A 20,759-nucleotide genomic window follows, 5' to 3' on the forward strand; every position below is an offset into this window, starting at 1 on the left:
AGGGTCATTGCCCTGAGCTGCTGTTGTTGGGCTTCGAGCTCCTGGTGCAAACGGGACTGCTCTTGTTGTTGTTCTACAATCTGCTCGTTGAGTTGGTCCCGCGTCGCCTGTAACCGGCGCACCTGTTCTGCCCGCAATTGATCCAGCTCTGCAACGTCTTCTCTGATTTTTTCGAGTTAGCTCTGTGCTTCCAAGTTAGTTGCAGATAGCTGGTCATTTCTGCACTGAAGGTGGGCATTTGTCTCCCTTTCCCTGGTGAGACGCTCCATCAGAATTTTCCTTCGTCCTTCCCAAGTAGCATCGCGCTCCTTCAGGGCTTTCAGCTCCTCCACCTCCTTGGTGCTGGCTTCCTCCTTAAGCGCAGCAATTTCTTTTTGATATTCTGTTATTTGTCTCACTCTGTCTAGTTGGAGGACCGCTTGCGATTCACGCTCCGCTGCCAGCTCTTCCACTGCCACCCGCCTTTCCTGCCTGGCTGTTTGCAACTGCGCGAGCAGCTCCTTTACATAGTCATCATAGTGGCCTGCTGGGGATGGAGAGTGGGGCCGGATCGTAGTAGTGGCGGTCTCCTCCACCTTCTGTCTTTTCTCGTCTGACTCCTGCTCTAGCTCGGTCGTTGCTGCCCTTTTGGCCCCTGAGACTGGGGTGGCCTTGGCTGCGTCCCTTGCTAATTCTCGTTCCACTAAGAATTGTAGCCAGGTAACTATATTACTTTCATCTACCTTTGCGATGTGCACCAGGGTGGCCGTGTCAGGGGGCGTCATCTTGAGGGGAGTGGCTTGTGCGGCTGGTGCGGGGGAAGGGGAGGAGGGTCTGATTGGTTCTTTTGCCTTCCCTTCTGTAGGAGGCGGCGGCACGGGTTCCGGTGCACCAGTGCTGGGGCCTGGCGCTTCAGATTCGGGTTGGTATGCCCTGCCCGCTCCCTCTATTTCTTTCCTACGCTGTTCCTCAATGGAGCGACGCGTTGCCAGCTCCAATTCTTCTTCTTCTCTCCTCCTTAGCTCTTTTTCTTCTTTCCTCTTCTTCTCTCACCGACTCTCTTCGGGCCCATCGAGCTCCTCCCGCTCTTTTCTTCTTCGCTCCTCCTCTCTCTTTCCATGCAGGGCTTTGGTTCGTTGCTCTGCTTCCCTTTTTGGTGCCGCCTGGCACTCCTCCTCCTTGTCGGTGTCCGTCTCTGTTTCATCCGACTGTTCGTCCAGCCGGGGCTGGGACTGCGATGGCGATTCGCCTCCTTTTCCGCCGCCTCCCTGTTTGTCCTCTTCAGCACGTCCCTGCCCTATTGCCTCGTGGAGGATTGCAGTGAGAACACCTCCAAACCCTACGGTGGAGGCCTTGGTCGATCAAGGCGAGAGGGATTCTCCTGCCCCGGCCCTTCCTGCCGTTGCCAGGGCCTTTGCTGAGGCCTCGATCGTCCTTCTTACGAAGCCATTGAGGTTTACCTCATCCAATGCCTGAGCCGCGATGCTTTCGAGTAAAGGTACATTTATCCTGGACATGATGCTATTGTACCGTTGGCTAGAAAATAGGGCATGCATCATTTTTGCCTGCAGCTGGATCTCTGGATCAGGGATGTCTGCCAAGTTGACTCCGTCGTTGGTGTGGACTCTCACCTTGTCCATTCCCAACATGGCGTAGACGTCCCTTTTCGGCTTCTTCTCCACCTTGTTTGGAAGTTCCAGAGCTCGTTCTACCAGTTCTGGGGTTAGCTCAACCTGCACCTGTTTGGCGGCTCCTGTGTCCCGTACTGTGATGGTGCCTCTGTTTTTGTTGAAGGTGCGTAGGAACTCTGCGCACATGGCATAGTCTATTCTCCAGCCTACTACTTCCAGGTACCCTTGCAAGTGGCATTGCTCCATGATTCGTCGCACTGCTGGCTCCTCAATAACTACATCCTCCAAATTGAATATATGGCGGAACTTCACCTGATTGAATGCTCTGGTTTCCACCGTGAGGCCGTACCGCGCCTGTTCCTCCTCCGAAAAAGGGAGTTTGCTCACCTTGTCTTGGCCTGCCATGGTCACTACCTGTACATCCAGTCAACTCGCCCCTTAGTATTTTGGCAACCAATTTGTGGGACAACCATAACAGATTTCATCATTTTATAATAAAAAATTATTATTATTTTTCAACTTCTATCACCTGTTCCTGCATATCATTTTAATTTGGAGCTTTTTCATGCGTGGTTCACTTTTTTAACTTTCATGCTTGGTTTGCTTTTTAGATTTACTGCCCCATTGTTTAGATTTACTGATTTACTGCCCCACTATTTATATTGATTTACTGCCCCACTATTTCCTGCCCTTTCCCTGGAGAAAAGAAAAATCCGTCCCAGGATTGGGGTGTGGGCTGTAGGTGGTCAGGTTGTTTTAAGGAGGAGCCAATTGTAGAAGTTGGGGTTATATTCGAGGTGTGCAGTGTGGTCCAGGTCACAGGGTCGGATGCCTACGTGGGTGATGTATGTGAGGACATCGGTAAGGAAATCTCCGGAGTTGGTCCGACTTGCGATATGGAGCTCTTCCTCGGTCAGGATACGATCGAGATAGGGGTGTCCTAAGATATGATCGTCCATGGTTCGACCTCGAAGAGTGGTTAACACTCGATACGAGGTGGGCGCGACGTATGTGGGATCATACTCGGCCGTCTTGATGGCTCGGCGTTGTTCGGCGTTGGTCATTGTGCGGCATCCTTCTGTTGCCCACCTTAATCGAAGAGTGTACCATTGCTTCAAGAAGGGAGATTCGGTGTCCGCGAGGTGGGACAACCTTGCTGTTTCTTGGTTGGTGAGGCTGGACACCGTTCGCAGGTCAAACGATGGGATGAGGCATTGCCTAATGGCTTGCTCTTCGGAGACCTCGCGAGCAAGTAGCTCAGCGGCAGAGTGTGAAGCTTGTGCGAAGGCGAATTCGAAAGTCTCCCAAGAGCAAGGCATAGTGCGTACGTCCGTTGCAAGGGGTTCTGCTAACAGTCCCAAGTCTAGGCGGTCATAGCTAAGGGCCATTGCCACAAAAGTGGCATCGAGTTGTTTGATGCAGTCCACAACGTCAATCCCTGTGTCCTCGGCGAGGTCCGCGGCCAGCGTTAGGAATGACTTCCGTTCATAGGAAGGCTTAAGGCCGTTGGGTGGTTGAGGTTTGTTGGGGCTAGAAGTTCGGTCGGCACAGGGCTGCCGGTGGGGGCCTGTTTGAGTCAGCGGCTCGGCCAACGGTTGAAGGGACGGGTCGAGGTTGGTCTGAGGGACCGTGCTCGGGTGGTCGGCAGGGCTGCTGGGTTGCGGGCCAGGGTGGTTGGGTGAGACCGCCGGCAGTAGTGGCCGGTGCTTGGGCAGTTGGGCGTGTATGACGCCTGTGGAATGCCTATCAAGGAAGTCGGATGATTGGGATGGATTGCGCGGTTCGTGGTCTTGAAGTGGCCGAGGACCGAACGTTGCGATTGACGTAGGAGCTGGACCTGTGTCAGTGGGGACCTTGGGGATCCATAGCAAGGCATTCCCTTCATAGTAGCCTTGTGCCTGCAGCAGGGTTTTAGGGACCCATATTTTCTTGACCACGCGGCGCTTGTGATGATGGCATCTTGGTCTTCTAGGTTTAGGTTTGTATGTGTTTCGCGGATCCGCACGTCTAGTTGTAGACTGATCCCGCGGCTTTTTCAGCACCCAGCGCAAGCGAGTCTGTTGGGGTTTTGCCTTAGGTATGGCGGGTTGCGGTGCATGGGGATCTGGGGGTAGTAGATATGTACGGCCTTCTTTCTTGGTCCTTCGTGCAACTATTTCTAATGGTGGTTCGTTGAGCATGGTTGGGGTTACGAGGCGCTGGTTGGAGGTCGTGGTAATTGTCACATTCCCGATTGTTAGGTGGATGCGTTGTAACGCATAATCAACATTGCAGTGGGTCTGCTTTTTAAAAGTTCGCCCGAGCAGTGACTCTGCGCCTGCCTCCCTAGCATCGGGTAGGACGTAGAACAACACGGGGATAGTTTCAGTCTCGATAGAAACTGCAACCCTGCACATGCCAAGGAGAGGGTAGGATTGGGCCCCATATGGGTTCAATCTGGCTGCTGTGGGGTGAAGTGTTGGAGCGCCCAGTTGGGTCCAATGCTCGTGTGCTAAGATGTTAAAATCCGCCCCCTCGTCGATCAGGGCGTTGATGGAGCACGTTTGCTTGGCCGTGATTGTGATGCGGAGGTAGGCGGGTTCGACAAGCTCGTCCTCATCTTCTTCGATTTCTATAAGTGTGGCTACTCGTATTTTAACAAGCGGTTCCACCATTGGTTGTTCATGCAGTGGGTGCGTGGGCGGGTAATACTTTTTGATTCGACTGCCGTTAAAGAAGCCGATGCCCTCTCCATCCAGGGTTTCTAGCTCGACATTACCAGTACGACTGATTGCGTGGACCTTAAAGGGCCCAAGACCTTTGAATTTCATCTTCTGTTTGTGTCCTTTAACTGAACAGAGGAGTACTAGGTCGCCTTGCTCAAACTCTCGTTGCTTGACGTGCATGTCAAACCAGGTTTTGCGTCTAGCTTTCTCACAAATAAGCGCATGGGTGGCTAGCAGACGTACCTCCGACAGGCGTTCTAGCTCGACTAAGCGTTGCGTCCATGCCTCCCTCCCCTCCCATCGTTCTTGTAGTGCTATCCTCAGGCTGGGGACAAAGAATTCTAGGGGGAGAATAGCTTCGGTCCCATAGGTTAGCCTGAAAGGCGTTTGCCCGACGGCCGTCTTATAAGCTGTTCGGTAGGCCCACAGGGCTGCCATCAACTTGTTATCCCAGTCACTTCGTGAGGTTGAGACAACTTTGGTCAGGACGGTGATAAGAATTTTGTTGGTTGACTCAGCCTGGCCGTTAGCTTGAGGGTAGTATGGTGAGGATTTGCGATGGATGATGAGGAATGTGGATAGGAGATGGGCTATCACTTCGTTGATGAAGTGCGTTCCCTGGTCGCTGACCAATTCGATGGGGCACCCAAAATGTGAGATCACTTGTTCCCACAAAAACTTGGCAGTTGGCCTAGCGTCGTTTTTCCGCGTGGCTCTCGCCTCCGCCCATTTGGTGAGGTAGTCGGTGGCTACCATGATATATCTAGCCTGTGAATATTGTGCCGCAGGGCTGATGGGTCCTATGAAGTCAATACCCCACTTTTCGAAAGGTTGGCGAGCGATGACCGGGGTTAACTCCATCTGATCTTTACGGATTGGGACCCTCGTTCGTTGGCACGCATCGCAGTGTTTGACAAATTGTGAGGCATCCCAGAAGAGCGTGGGCCACCATAGCTGGGACTGCAACACCTTCCGAGCTGTTGTATCCCCGCTAAAGTGTCCTCCTGCAATGCCACTGTGCGCCTCTGAGAGCACATCGTGCATCTCATGCTCACATACCCATCTACGTAGCAGACCGTCTTGCCCCAGCCTATAGAGCTGGCCTGCAATCAACTGATAAGGCTGGATCTTCAGGATTAACCGCCTGAGTCGTGCCCGTTCCATTGGTTGTTTGGGCAGCCCATGCTCGAGTACTTGGACTATGTCGTCCGCCCAATATGGTGTTAGGTCGGCCCTGAATAGGTCTTTTCCGCTGGTCATGCGGAATAAGTGGCTGTCTGGTAATTCGTCCACTATGCCTTGTCCCGTAGCTTCTCCTGTGGGTATTCGGGACAGATGATCAGCCATATAGTGTTGTTTCCCCTTCCGTACTACCACTGAGAAGTCGAACTCTAGGAGCAGGAGAAGCCATCGTGCTATACGCCCGGTAGCACAAGGTTTGTTGACTAGGTAGAGCAGGACTTGATGGTCGACAAAGAAGGTGAAGGGGGTGGCAAGCAGGTAATGCCGGAACTTCTTCACGGCGAACACCATAGCTAGTCCTTCTCTTTCCGTTGTTGAATAGTTCATCTCTGTTTCAGTAAGCTACCTACTTGCAAAACTTACTGGGTAATCTAAGTTATGCTCGCCTGGTTGGCACAGCACCGCCCCCACGGCGAACTTAGAAGCGTCGATGTGTACATGGAATGGCATGGTCCAATCTGGGGGTCGTAGGATAGGTGCTGTCATTAGGGCTTTTTTCAGTTCCTCGTAGGCTTGCTGGCAGGCCTCGGTCCACTCGAAGGCAACTAGCAGTTTGTACAATGGCCTAGCGATGAGCGCGTAGTTCAGTACGAACCGCCTGTAGTATCCTGTGTGACCTAAGAAGCATTGAACCCCCCTATAATTGCTTGGGGGTGGGAGGTCCACGATAACCTTGACCTTTGAGAAGTCCGTGGCAATGCCGTTCTTGGACACCACGTGTCCCAGGATGCAACCGTGCTTTACCCAAAATTGACATTTCAGGGGGTTGAGGGAGAGACGGTATAAACGGCACCGTTCAAAGACCGTCCGGAGTTTTTCGAGATGCTGGTTCCAAGCTGAATGGACACACAGGTCATCGACGAAGACCTCCAACTCCTTGCGAAGCATATCCTTGAATATGGTGCACATGAGGCGCTGAAAGGTGGCGAGGGCATTGGTTAGCCCGAATGGCATGACTACATAGGCGAAGACGCCCCACTCAGTGGCGAAGGCGGTCTTGTGCCTATCTGCAGGGTGCACTTGCACCTGATTGTATCCCGAGAAGCCATCCAGGAAACTGTAGGCTTCCTCACCTGCCACCCTCTCCAGCATGTGCTCAGTGTATGGTAAGGGGTAGTTGTCTCTCTTTGTTGCTGCGTTTACTTTCTTATAATTGACGCACACTCGAATCTTGTCGTTTTTCTTCATCACAATGACTATGGGTGATACCCAGTCCGTGTGCTCAATTTCGTAAATGAACCTAGCTCACATTAACTTGTCAATTTCCTCCTTGACAGCATGGGCGTGCTTGGGATTCATGGGATATGGTCGCTGCTTGACCGGCATTGCATCCGTCGTCATGGGTATGTTGTGAGTCACAACACTCGGGTCCACTCCTCGTAGCTCGTCTAGGGGCCAACCAAACACATCCCGATACTCCCGCAAAAGAGTGATGAGGTTGGATTCCTCCTCCGTGGTCAGGTCCTCGGTAATGAACACCGGTTGGGGTGTTTCCCGTTCCAGGGCAAGGTTTATCTCCTTGACCTTGGCTGGCCCTTCGATGGGTTCGCGGATTCGCCCTTGGCGTTTGGCGCTTAGCAGAACCACCACCCTATCCCCTTTTTTGAATTTCGAAAAGCGCTTAGGGAGGTCCTGCAGCTTTCGTTGTTCTTCCGATCGCACGCCATTGGAGCGCTCTGTGTTATTCTGTCGGAGTCGTCGGTGCCTCAGGTGGATGGGCAGATCTCCCCTAGTGCGTCTGGCCGTGGGTGGCCTGGGGATTTCCGGGTCATCCTCTGAAGTAACTTCAGATTCAGAGTCGAATTCCTCATTTTCACTAGGGGAGGTGGTCTCTCCTGGCGGCCTCAGTTCGGAGGACAACTCAGTTCTAAGCAGGGTTGCCGCTCTTGGTTGGGTCAGGCCGGCCTGCTTAAAATCCACAGCCCCCATTTGTTCCAACCACGCACGATCGCATTTTGCACACATGACCCCTTGGTCCATCCAAATGGCCGGCCTCAGCTGTGGTTTTGCATCCGCTCGGATTTGTTCGATCTCTCGCCCTTCGGTATCATATTCTACCGTGTCCATCTCACCCTCACTTTCTTCATCGAAGGGTTGGCAATCTTCATATTCGTCGCTAGAATCCGCCTCGCTGGACTGCACGTCGATCTCCAGGGCCTGTTTTGCCTCATTTTGTTGGTCGGAGACCAATGCCCAGTTGTATCTGAGATTTAGTTCGTGCACTCTGGTCCACTTCCATTCGGGTTGTTCCAAGAGGTCTTGGAGCGGCTTGAGATTGGCGGCTGCGTTGAGCTCCAGTCGGTTCGTTAGGTGTCCCAGTATCCCTTGAAGTTGTCTCCTATTGGTTGGCACTTGGAAGGTGACAGGTTTAGGTCCGTCATGGAGGCTTGCTACCATCATGTAGACTGGCGCGGGCTGTGTTTCTCTTGGCTTGCCAACTGTTTGAACAGCCTGCTCGTACGCTTCCTGATCCGAGAATGGCAAATCGAGCGTAGCGAGAACGTGCATCCAATCCCGCTCGTCCTCCGGGCAAGGGATATACCTCGTCAAGGACCTGCGGGATTCCTTGTTCTGGTCGGTGCCTTTGAGTAGAGTGGAGATGGTATCTAGGTCGACTGGTGAGGTCTTCCAAGTGTCCATCTCTATTCTCACAGCGTCAGCTCAGTTGCCCAAGAAGATCAGGTTGTTACCCCAGTCTTCGATAACTCTGGCATTGCGCATCCAGGGTCGACCCAATAAGATGTCATAGTCTACTCCCTTCATGACGATGAAGTCGATAGAGAACTGAATTCCTGCAATCTTCACTGGCCAATTCTTCAATACCCCGAATGGTCTCACTCGCATGCCATTTACTAGTGTGACATTAAACCGGGCAGTTTCAACGGGTGGGTTTCCCCACTTCTGTAGCACTGCATGGTTGAGCACACTGACCCCTGCGCCAGTGTCCACGATCCCCCTTCTCGTTGTGTCCCCTAGGGCTAGGATTGGCAGGACTGCGTGCATTTCTGAGCCCTCCCAGAAGGCGTTGATGTGCAAGGACTTAGGGCTTGAGTGCAGCGTCAAGCTTGGCAAATGTGTTTCTGCATCCTGGTCTTGAGCATTTCCTGGCGCTTGCTCGTGCGGTCTGTCGATCCACCGCTTGAGATCCTGCCACAGGGTCAAGTGCTGCCTGAGCAGCTCTCCCAGCGCAACCGTTACAGGGGTGGTTACTAATGTGGTTAGGAGATTGCTAACCCCCTGTCCTGGTCTATGTTCAGACTGTCCGGGCCAACGGCCAGGGCTGTCCTGTGGTTCTGTTACGTCTAGGCCTGGCCTTGCCCTTGTCGGTACTGCTAGTGGCGTAGTCGCCTCGGCAGACTTAGGGTGGGGTAGCGATGATGGTGCACTCATGCTGGAGAGGTCCTCAATCTCATCCTCTGTAATAGGCTCGACGTCCTTGAGGTGCTGTTGAGCCTCCCTCACCCATTCCTTTACCTTTTCTATGGCTTCCAACTGCCGCTTGGGATGTGGGTATTCCCCCACCTTAGCGCTCTCCGGTTGCGCAGTTCTAGGGGCTGAAGTTTCTGCCTCTGCGTCTGAGACCTTCTTGCCGGGGGCAAGGTCGTGATGCTATCGGTTTTTAGTGCGACCTTAGCCTCTGACCTTTTCTTTTTCCGCCTTCAGCTTTTCTTTCCTACAGAGGCAGCGTCGAGATTGCTAGGTCCTAGCAGAGAGACGTAGGCCTGCCTCATTTGTGCTCGGGTCATCACTCGTAGAGGGATAGGTGTGGCCTCCCCATCGGGGTTTTCAACCCCAAACAGTCCCAGAGGGACGGACGGCAAATTGGCCGTCCCAGAAGGCGGCTTCCACTTTGGGCAATCTATAAAAAGATGAGTGATTCCGCACTCCGCATACCTTTGGTCGGCTTTGTCCCTATTTTGCTGCTCTCTCTCTGGGCACCTTGACGAGACGTGGCCGGGATGCCCACATGTCCAACAAGTGACTGGATTCGGTGGCTGCCCTCCCAGGCCTCTACCCCGTCCTCGTCCTAGTGCCATCACTGGTACTGGTCGATAGTCCATGAGGATTGCATTACCCTCGTCATCGTGCGAGATGTAAGGGTACATGTAGGTTTCTTCGTCACTGGGCTCCTCTACGTAATGCACAGGGGCATCACTCGCCGGGTGGGTCACATAGGGACTAGGCGGCCTAGGGATGCCAGTAGGGTTGATGTCCATCCTAGGGACCGCTGGCTTCGCATAGTTAGGTGCTGGTAGGGCAAGAGGAGCTCCCCTTCCGTAGAATGGCTGTGGCCTGTTAGCCGGATAGAGCTGGCCGTAGGGCTGCGTGTAGGCAGTCGTCGTGGTAATCTGCAGTGTGCGACATCATGGCCGAACCTTCCGCAGTTGGTGCAGGGTCTCGACCTAGGGTCCTGACATTCTGCTGGCAAGTGGTTTCCTCCGCAGTACACGCACTGGGTATGCTGACGCGCAGGTCGTCGTAACATGTCCTGTATTTTGGCCAATTCTGTCTTCACCTCGGCCAAGCCGTGGTCTGCCTCGGCGGACTTCCCTTTATCATGGGATGACGTGTTGGGTCGTTCGCTAGAGGTTGGAGTTCGTTCTAAACTCCGTGGGTTGAGTTCTTCCGGGTTCGAGCTCCGCTCCCTCAGCTGGTCATCGACCCTAATGGCCTCCTCGAAAACTCTAGCCACCACGTCCCTTTGCAAGCTCGAGTTGCCCGCTAGTGCTTTGTACAACTCTTCATCCCGAATCCCGCTGATGAACACGGTTGACACCGCCCTGTCGGTCGGTCTTTCGCCCAAGGGGATTCTCTTGAGGAGGCTTCTAACGTGGGTGACGTAGTCGTGGATGCCCTCCTTCTGCTTGACGTTCATCAGACGCACTAGCAGGTTGTCAGAGTATCCAGGTTCGGCAAATCTCTTAACAAAGAGATCCTTGAGGTTATTGAAATTGGCCCGTTCTACATTATCTAGACTTGTATACCACGTCCTACCCTTATCGCTTAAGCAAAGTCCGAACGCTTGCGAACGCTGGGTTTGGTCATTGAGGCCATTTGCTTCGCAAACCTGCTCGAACTGCTCGACGAAGCTGTACGGGTCGTCCGGTGGTTGGTACTTGTCGAGTTGCTTAGCGACAATAGGTATTTTGGCCTGGCTCTTTGAGCCCTGGGTTGCCCCTAGTCCTGCAAGTAGCGAGGTTACTAGCGCAGCGGCATTTTGCTCCATCGCGGTGTTATCGAACAGCCGTTTCATGAGGAGCTCGCCTAGCGTCAGGTCTCCCTCGAGTGCTCTCTCCTGGTCTGTTCGGGTTCGGCCAGCCAGGTTCAGTACTCGCTGCACCTCATGCAGCTCCATGCTTTGCCTTAGGCTCCTGGCTTGTTGGTCCCTATTATAGTCTGCTATGCCCTGCAATGCCTTGCGGGCTAGCCTCCTCTCCTCCTCTAGGTCTGCAATAATTGCCTCCGCTATCCTTCCATGGTGTTCGTACCGGGCGTGTGCATCGTAATTGCTCACCATTTGTTGTATGGCTTCCGGAAACGTGCTAACATCTAGCTCCCCCGCAAACCGATGATCTGGAACTCCCTCTGTCATGGTGAAATCCTTACGCCTGGTTGTCCGTCAAATCCTTGTCGTTGTTACTCCTTGCTTGATCCTACCCTACGCTCTGTGCGTCTGTCACGCTTGGGTCTTCTCCTAGTGGTAGGTTTTTTCGGCAATTTATCTGAGTGAGTTCTTTTTAATTTTTGAATGCAGTGCTCAACTTAGGGCCACTCGTAATTGTGTTATCCTTGTGCACTCGTGCTCAAACAGGCTTTCGACTTTCCTAAGTGTCCTTCAAGTGCAGAAATTCGATCAAAGTGCTGTGAGTGCTCTCCCTGTGTCTTGCTCACTCTTGTTTGTTTTGGGCCTAACAGGCTTTACTACTCTATTCCTGGCCGCCTCATGGGTCGCAGGGCCTCATGCTGCTTCCTGTTGCGCACGTGGGGGGGTGGACCACCGGGGGAGTGCCCCAGTGTGCTCCTAAATGGGTCAGGTTTAGTTCTGGGTTGACTCTGGGAATCAGACGTCCGATTTACCAGTGGTCCGATTATGGGGATCGGACCAGGTATGTCAGGGCGAAGTGGGGGTCTTAGGGTCCGTGTGTCCAATTCTCAAGAATCGGATGGGCGGGTGTGCGAGGAATCGGTCCGATTCTAGGAGGTCCGATTCTAGGGGGTCCGATTCTAGGGGGTCCGATTCTAGGAGGTCCGAGTGATGATGTGTATTACTCTATCCGATCGAACCGGTGGGTCCGAGTCGGGGCGTCCGAGCGGTTAGATCGGACGAGTTGGTCCGAGCGTCCGATTTTAACAAAAGGGTCTGGTCGGTCCGCGTGCCACGTGGCACGTCCGATCGGACCAGTTAGTCCGAGCTAGTGATTGAGTGGGAGGTCCGATCGGACGATTGTCCAAGTGTCCGATTCTGGGGATCGGACACTGGGCCGGCGGTCCGATTCCGCCGGTCTAATGGGTCGCGCACGCCGACTCGCTTGATTTTCACTAGATGTATTATCCTATTGGTCATGCGAATACCCCTCGACAGAGTTGGAGTGGGGTGGACAAGATCGATTACCTGAAGTCGCCGAATGCAATGTCCTCCTAGCTCCAGACGATCGAATAGCCACCAAGCTCGCTCACTCTCTCCCTCTCTCTCTTTCACTCTCTGTTGGTTGAAAATGGGGTCCTCCTGCCCCCCCCCCCCCCCCCTCAGAGTTTTATATTCTGCTAGTTCTGCCCTACACCCTCCAGGTTCTGTCCCTAGTGTTCCTTATGCCGTTACCTTGCATCTACTCCATTTTTTCCCTTTGTTCCTGTGATCTCTCCCTTGTTTCACAGCACCAGCCCTCTGCCTCTCCGTGTGTGATTTCCTACTGCTAATCTATCCTAAATACATCCTGAATCGAAAACAAAAAACTGAACCAATTTCTCCATGTTGTCCAGTCATTATTAACCAGATTGTTCAAAAACACTTACCTGTTCTGAAGATCAAAACACCAGACTTCCTACCTATCTCAAGCTCCGTTTTCAGGGTGAATGCCCTACTTCGGTGCTCGATATGGGGCGCGAGAGTGCTCGAGCTTGAATCCGTGGTCCCGGCAACGGAACCAAAATGTGGGAGCTTTCGCTCAACCGCCAAGACCCACGGACCGCTTATTGATCAAGCGTTCCAAGCGAGCTCTCATGGCTATCTCTCACCTAGCCGTCACGCCGCCGATCCTATGAATGCAGTGAACTTACCTTGATGCTCGATCGAGTGCCCTCCTCTCTCTCACACTTAGGTAGCTCCACGATTCTTGATGCTAGCTCAAGCATCCTCAAGCCTCCTCCTTCTCCAAGCCTCATCCTCCATAGCCGCGCGCGCAAGAGAAGAGAAGGAAGAAGAAGAGGAGAAGGAAGAAGGAGATGGTGGAGAGCTTCACCCTCTTGATTCCTCACTCTCTCACGTGCTCACTCCCTCAATCTCTCACACTCCCTCTCTCAAGAGCACACACACAAGCAAGAAGAAGAAAAGAAGAAGAGAGGAAGAGAGAAGACTAGTTTGCCACACCAAAGAATGAGCTCTTCATTCACTTTTCCACTTTTTATACAAAACCCTACTTCCCTTTTTGGGCGGTCATTCCCTTTTTCCTTCTTTTACATGGCCGGTCATAGCCAAGGCCCTATTTCCCATTGTTCTTTTCTCTTCCTTGCTTTCTTTTCACTACCCTTTTATCTTTACAAATAGCACGGGTGAGATCCCGGCACTCTTTTACAAGATTTTAGAGTGCACTTTTTGTGCGCCTTTCCCTTTTTATGGTTGCCTTGGTCTTTGACGGTTGTCCTTGCGCTTTTTGGGCTTTTCTCCTTCTTTTCCTTCCGTTGGCTACCTTCTTATCGCCTTTGCCATGCGTCTTCTCTGCCTTCTTTCACTCTTGTCGTGTTTGAGGTTAACAGACGGGTTGGTCCGAATTAGAGTGGTCCGAGTGCCACGTGGCACGTCCAATTCTGAGCTAGTCCGATTCTAGGAATCGGACGGTCTGACTCCCGAACTCGGGTGGTCCGATTCTGGGAATCGGACCACTGCGAGTTGGTCCGAGTGCGTCGGCGGCGGGAGCGATTCCCGTGCGTTTGACCCCTCCTTACTGTCTGCTCCACGCAATCACCACCGACTTTCTAGATCTTATTAGAGCACTTGTTGAAAAACACCAGACTTACCTGGAGCAGCACGAATCGCCGGCGCCCAGAGATGGGGGTAGCGCTCCTTCGTCCTGTGAACCAGAAGTTCTCTCTCTCTCACACACACACAAGGCAAACCAAGGAAATGAGGTCTGTCCTGGTCTCCCAGGCCTCTTAAGGTCCTTTCCCAGCACTGCAGAACCTTACAGCTAGTTCCCTGTCCCTATCTTACCCAGAACTTGAATCTGGTCCCCTGTTTCCCTGTTTTAGCATGTTATACAGCAACAGAGAACCGTACTGTTTGTTTCTTTTTCTTTATTTTTTCCTATCCTAAATGCATCCAAATCACAAAATAAATACCTATACTACTCCATTCCACAACATAAATCTCAGAAAGCAGCAAACCTACTTGCCAAGGAGATCGAATACCATCTTCAACCCACTCGCTTCCTACCTATCTACCTCAAGCACCGGTTCGTGGGAAACCCCTTACTTTGATGCTCGATTCGAAGCGCGCAAGTGCTCAAGGCTTGAATCCGTTGGTCCCGGCAACGGAACCAAAATGTGGGAGCTTTCGCTCAACCGCCAAGACCCACGGACCGCTTATTATTCAAGCGTTCCAAGCCGAGCACTAATGGCTACCTCTCACATAGCCGACGCGCCATCCATATCTAAGGGTGTAGTGAGCTTACCTTGATGCCGTTCGAGTTACCTCCTCTCCCGCGCACTCCGGTAGCTCCACGATCCAAGTACAAGCTTCAAGCAAGCTCCACGCTCCAAGCTCCATTGCCGCGAGCAAGACAAGAGAAGAGAAGAGAAGAGAAGAGAAGAAGAGAGGAGACGATGGAGAGCTTCTCCTCCTCGGTCCCTCACCCTCACACACTCACTCCCTCACACTCTCACACTCCCTCTCTCAAGCACAAGCTCAAGCAAGCAAGAAGAAGAAGAAGAAGAAGAAGAGGAGAGCTACTTTTGGCCACACACAAGAATAAGCTTCTCATTCACTTTTCAACTTTATATACAAAACTCTAAATCCCTTTTGGGCGGTCATCCCCTTTTCCCCTTTTTTACATGGTCGGCCATAGCCTAGGCCCTTTTTCCTATTGTCCTTCCATCTTCATAGCTTCCTTTCCACCGCCCGTCTACATTTACAAATTGCCCGGGTGAGAGGAGCCCAGCGCTCTTTTACAAGATTTCAGGGTGCGCCTTTTTATTTTAAAATGCTTCTTTCCCCTTTTGCCTTTGCCTTGGACTTTTAAGGTTGCCCTTGCGCTTTTGGCCTTTTCCCCTTTTCTTTCTTCAGTCGGGCTACCTTTTTTCCGCCTTTGCCATGCGTCTTTTCCACTTCTTTTTGCTTTCTTCGTGTTGGGGTTAACAATCCCCAACAAACCAACACTTGTGCTCACCATCAATGCAATCCCCAACACAGAATAGCCCTACCACCAACTCCAACAACCTTCCACCAGCCACCTTGGCCACCAACAGGGCCCCAAGACCTTCTGCCACACCACCACCAACACTCCTCCACGGAAACCACAGGCGTCCTTGTCACCCATGTCTTCGGTACATGCTAAACGCTTGCTACCTACGACAGTGAGTGCCATGGGACTGGCACTCGTCTAGGAGGGGGGTAATGTTAACCCTCAAACGAACGAAGGTGAAAAATCCGGAAAAGCTAAAGTAGAAGACAAAGACAAAGGCCAAGGCAAAGAGAAACGGAAAATAAAGATGCACAAGAAGAAGAGTCCTAAATAAGGGAGAAAGGTGCACAAGGAAAAGCGCAAGTCAAAACTTTTGTAAACGAGCACAAGCGCATCATGGTTTAATTCAAGGAGCGCCGGCGGGCTCTCACTCATGCAATTTATAAATGTAGACGTGCGGTGGAAAGGAAGCTAGGAAGATAGAAGGACAATGGGAAAAAGGGGCCTAGGCTACGGCCATGTAAAGAAAGGGGAAAAGGGGATGACCACCCAAAAGGGATTTAGGGTTTTGTATATAAAGTTGAAAAGTGAATGAAAACCTCATTCTTGTGTGTGGCCAAAAGTAGCTCTCCTCTTCTTCTTCTTTTTCTTCTTCTTGCTTGCTTGAGCTTGTGCTTGAGAGAGGGAGTGTGAGAGTGTGAGGGAGTGAGTGTGTGAGGGTGAGGGACCGAGGAGGAGAAGCTCTCCATCTTCTCCTCTCTTCTTCTCTTCTCTTCTCTTCTCTTCTCTTGCTTGCGGCAATGGAGCTTGGAGCTTGGAGCGGGAGGGTCGAGCTTGCTTGAAGCTTGCACTTGGATCGTGGAGCTACCGGAATGCGCGGGAGAGGAGGTAACTCGAGTGGCACGGAGGTAAGCTCACTACACCCGTAGGTATGGATGGCGCGTCGATTATGTAAGAGGTAGTCATTAGTGCTCGGCTTGGAACGCTTGAAACAATAAGCGGTCCGTGGGTCTTGGCGGTTGAGCGAAAGCTCCCACATCTAGCAATCGCTTTGTGAGAAGCTCACTTAGCGTCAAGTCTCCTTCTAGCGCTCTCTCATGGTTAGTTTGATTTCCGCCTGCTAGGTTCAGTACTCGTTGTATCTCTCGCATCTCTGCGTTCTGCCTTAGGCTCCTAGTCTGCTGGTCTCGGTTGTATTTCACTATACCTTGCAGTGCTTTGTGGGCTAGTTTTCTTTCCTCCTCTAGGTCAGCTATGATGGCTTTTGCCGCTCTACCGCGGTGCTCATACCAAGCATGAGAGTCGTAGCTACTCACCAACTGCTAGATCGCTTTTGGAAAAACTTCTAAGTCAAAGCCCTCGTTCTCCCTGCGGTCTGAGCTTTCCTCCAACATGGTTGTATTCTCTTGCTCCACCAAGCTATCAATAAGGTTAAGGAGGTCGGGTAGATCCACGTCTCTATTGCTATTCGCTTAGTCCTATGCTAGACTCCAATTGCATGTCTATGTCTTGGGATCTCCTCTTATTGGTGGGTTCCTTCAAGTTTCTTTATCTGAGTGAGTTCCTTAATAATTGCATACAATCCTCAAGTTACCTCCACTCATGAGTGTATTCTTTCTCGTGCACTTGTGCTCAATCAGGCTTTCGGCCATTCTTATGTACACTTTGAGTGCTGGAAGTCAAGGTGAGTGCGAAGAGCTAGTGTCTAAGCGGCTTGCGTACTCTCGTCTAATAAGCTTGTTCAGTCAATTTCTGGCTGTCTTGTAGGTTTTAGGGTTTCTTGCTGTGCCATCTTACTCGGTTTGGGTTTGTTTGGGGTCTGTGTCTCCATTAACTATGGTTAAGACATTGACTCTCTCGACAACCTACTCAAGCTGCCAAGCTATTGCGTCTTGTGAATTTGCCTATTCCTTGCGCCTGAATCGAGTTACAAGCGTCGGAATGGCTCACAAAGATTGGCGTCGTTGAGATCTAGCTGGGTCTAGTGCAAAATTTGCAAAACTCTAACTCGTCCTAACTCATCCAAATTACAGGGGCCGAGTGGTAGACTTGGACGGGCCGAATGGTTGAATAGGGACACCGATAGAACTTGTAGCTCGGACTGCTGAACAGATGTGGTCGAGGGCCGAGTGGTCCAAGGACTGAGTGACAATAGTGGATCGAGTTGAAAAAGGGCCAAGTCAAGTTAGCCAAGTGGTCCAAGGGGTTGACTCAAACAGGCCGAGCAATATGTGTCCGAGTCGAGTGGTCTGAGTTATTTGAGGTCCGAATGGAATGGGTGGCCCAAGGGTCGAATGTTCCAATTCTAGGACTCGGCCCAAAACCAAGCCACTCGGATGGGTCAAGTTGCGCACGGCGACAGCCGCGCAGAGGATAATCTCATTGAATCCAATGATCCACACGATCACTAGGCACACCGACTTCCAGATCACGACAAATACATAGCAAGGAGGTTCTGATATACCTAAATCGTGTGAAGAACTCCCCGATGGCAAGATCGAACCGAATCCATGTTGGAAACTCTCTCTCTCTCTCTCTCTCTCTCTCTCTCTCTCTCTCTCTCTCCCCTCTCTCTCTCTCTCTCATTGCTAGGGTGAAAAATGAGCTCTTCTTTGGTCTCGTGGCTCTTAAACCCCTTCCCGAGCAAGTCTTGCTATCCCCAATCACTCCCTTGCCGGCATTAATCATTCCAACCACTCTTTTTTCCCATTTATCCCGATTTGTGCATGTTTTACTATGTTTTATAGCAATAAACCCTATGCTTCTCCAATTTGATTTCGTAATCCTAACCTATGCTAAATGCAACAAGAATCAAAAGCAAATAATTGAAATGATATCCCCTTCTTTCCCAATCATTAAACAACCATAATACTTACTTGTATCGAAGATCAAAAGCCCCAACTTCCTACCTATCTCAAGCTCTGGTTCAGGGACGAATCCCTTATTTTGATGCTCGATATGAGGCATGCAAGTGCTCAAGCTTGAAGTCGTGTATCCTGGCAATGGAACCAAAATGTGGGAGCTCTCGCTCAACCAGCAAGACCCACGAATCGCTTATTGTTCAAGTGTTCCAAGCGACCTCTAATGGCTACCTCTCACATAGCCGACACGCTTTCAAACCTATGAATGTAGTGAGATTACCTCGATGCCAAAATGAGTTGGCTCCTCCTTCACGCATACCGATAGCTCCACGATCCTAGATGCTAGCTCAAGCCTCCTCCATCAAGCTCCATCCACCATAGTCATATGCACGTGAGAAAAAGGAAGAGAAGAGAAGAAGAAAAGAGGAGATGGTGAAGAGCTTCACCCTCTTGATCCCTCACTCCCACACACTCACTCCCTCACACTCTCACACTCCCTCTCTCAAGAGCACACACACAAGCAAAGAGAAGAGGAGAAGAGAAGAAGAGAGGTCTCTTGTTGGCCACACACCAAAGAATGAGCTTCCATTCACTTTTTGAACTTTATATACAAGCCCTAAAATTCCATGGGTGCCCATCCCTTTTTACATGACCAGCCTTTGTGGTAAGGTCATTTTTCCTATTTCCCTTTTCTTGCCTTATGCCTTAGCCTACACCCGTCTATTCCTTTACAAATGGTACAAGAGGGAGACTGATGCTCTTTTACAAGGGTTTTTAGAGTTTTTAGAGGCGCCTTCTATTTAAAATTGTGCTTTTGCCCCTGCATCTTTGCTCTTTTTATGTTCTTTTCCAGCTTTTTGCTTCATTTTTTTGCCATCTTGAATTGAGGTTAACAGCTTTGGTTGCACAGCTAGATCTAGACCTATGTCAGATGGATGTCAAGATGGCTTTCTTACATACGGACTTACGTAATGAGATTTATATGCAGCAACTTAATGGCTTTCAAGAAACACATATTTAAAAATTTGAAAATTTTCATAAAGTTTGGGAATTCCTAATGTGATTAATATTTGGACACATGGTCAAATCTTATCCCCTTACTTGAAGGTGAAATTTTCCCTAGATATAAGCAATCCCCCCAAGTCCCACTCTCAAATATAGGGTTAAGATTTAGCCACTTGGTCAAATCTTTACCCCTTATTTGAAAGTGGAACTTGGGAGATTCCCAAATTCTCTAATATGGTATTTTTGAGAAAAAAATAGGAAACACTTGGTGTACAAGTTGAGAAAGAGTTTTTATGGCCTTAAGTAGGCACCTAGGGAATGGTACCACAAGTTTGATGCTTTCATGCACTCACAAGGATATATCTGCAATGATATGGATCCATGTTTATACACAAAGCAGGCCCTGTGATAGTAGCCTTAATCATTTTGATACTCTATGTGGATGATATGCTAATTGTTGGGAGTACTCATGATGAGCTAGATGCCTTGAAAGGTCAGCTCAAGAAGAGCTTTGAGATGAAGGACATGGGATAGACCTCGCATTTTATTGGGATGCACATCATGCATAATTTCTCTAAGGGACTCCTTTACTTGTCATAGAATAAGTATATCCAAAAGGTCCTTGAGTGATTTCATATGCAAGATGTTAAGCCTATTGGCTATCCTTTACTTTCTTATGCAAAACAGTCCTGACATAGCATTTGCAATGGGAGTTATGGTATGCTAAATGGCTATACCTAGTAGGCGGCATTGTGATGTTGTGAAGGGTATCACGATGTATTTTAAGGGCACTGCATATATGTGTATATGTTATGGTAGCCAACATACAAGAGTCGTGGGGGGTACACTAACTATGATTATGCAAACAGTAGTAGAAAGTCCATCTCTAGCTATGTCTTTATCTTTGTTGGAGGCACTATTTCTTGGATGTCCAGGGTGCAAAAATGCAAGGCCCTATCTACCACAAAGGCAAAGTATATTGCAGCCCTTGAGGCTTGCAAGGAGGCTCTCTGGTTAGGCTATCTAGTCGTTGCAGACCTTGGTATTACTAATGTGGTTCCTATATTGTATTTGGATTCTATGAGTGCCATTTAGTTGGTCAAGAATCTAGTATTCTATATGAAGGCAAATCACATTGAGATGTGCTATCACTTCATTAGGAAGGTACTACAGGACAAAACTATTAAACTTTTTTAAGATCTCGACTAACGAGAATCCTACAAATCTGCTCACTAAAAGTCTCTTGGCAGAATATTTTGCCTTCCTTAAGAAGATGATGGGCGTAGGATGAGATGATGTCTTTTCCTCATCTTGTTATACTATATGTACATTTATACTTTGTCACTTTCATTCACCTTTAATGGGAGATTGTTAAGAGTAGAGGTACCTCTACTTAACCACATGTGTATTCATTACACTAACAATACTCACACACATGTACATTATAGGTGATAGGTGTCAATCATTGTCACTTCATTCTTTATTCATTTAGTGACATTTAAATAAGGGAAGGCTAATCACACATTGTGATTGTTAGAGTTTCCACATACGGTGTGTCTCTCTCTTGCTCTCTTGCTCTCTTGCTCCATCCACCATAGCTCTTGCTTTGCTATTGCTTCCATTTATGTGCTTCCACTCAAGCTCTACCTTTCACTTTCATCATGTATTTTCCATGGAAGTTGACAGGATGTGGAAGACCCCCTACTTGGCTACTTAGAC

This window comes from Lygodium microphyllum, chromosome 10, assembly GCF_053477565.2.
Source record: "Lygodium microphyllum isolate KBCC chromosome 10, Lygodium_microphyllum_v1.1.10, whole genome shotgun sequence".
NCBI classification, from domain to species: Eukaryota; Viridiplantae; Streptophyta; class Polypodiopsida; order Schizaeales; family Lygodiaceae; genus Lygodium; species Lygodium microphyllum.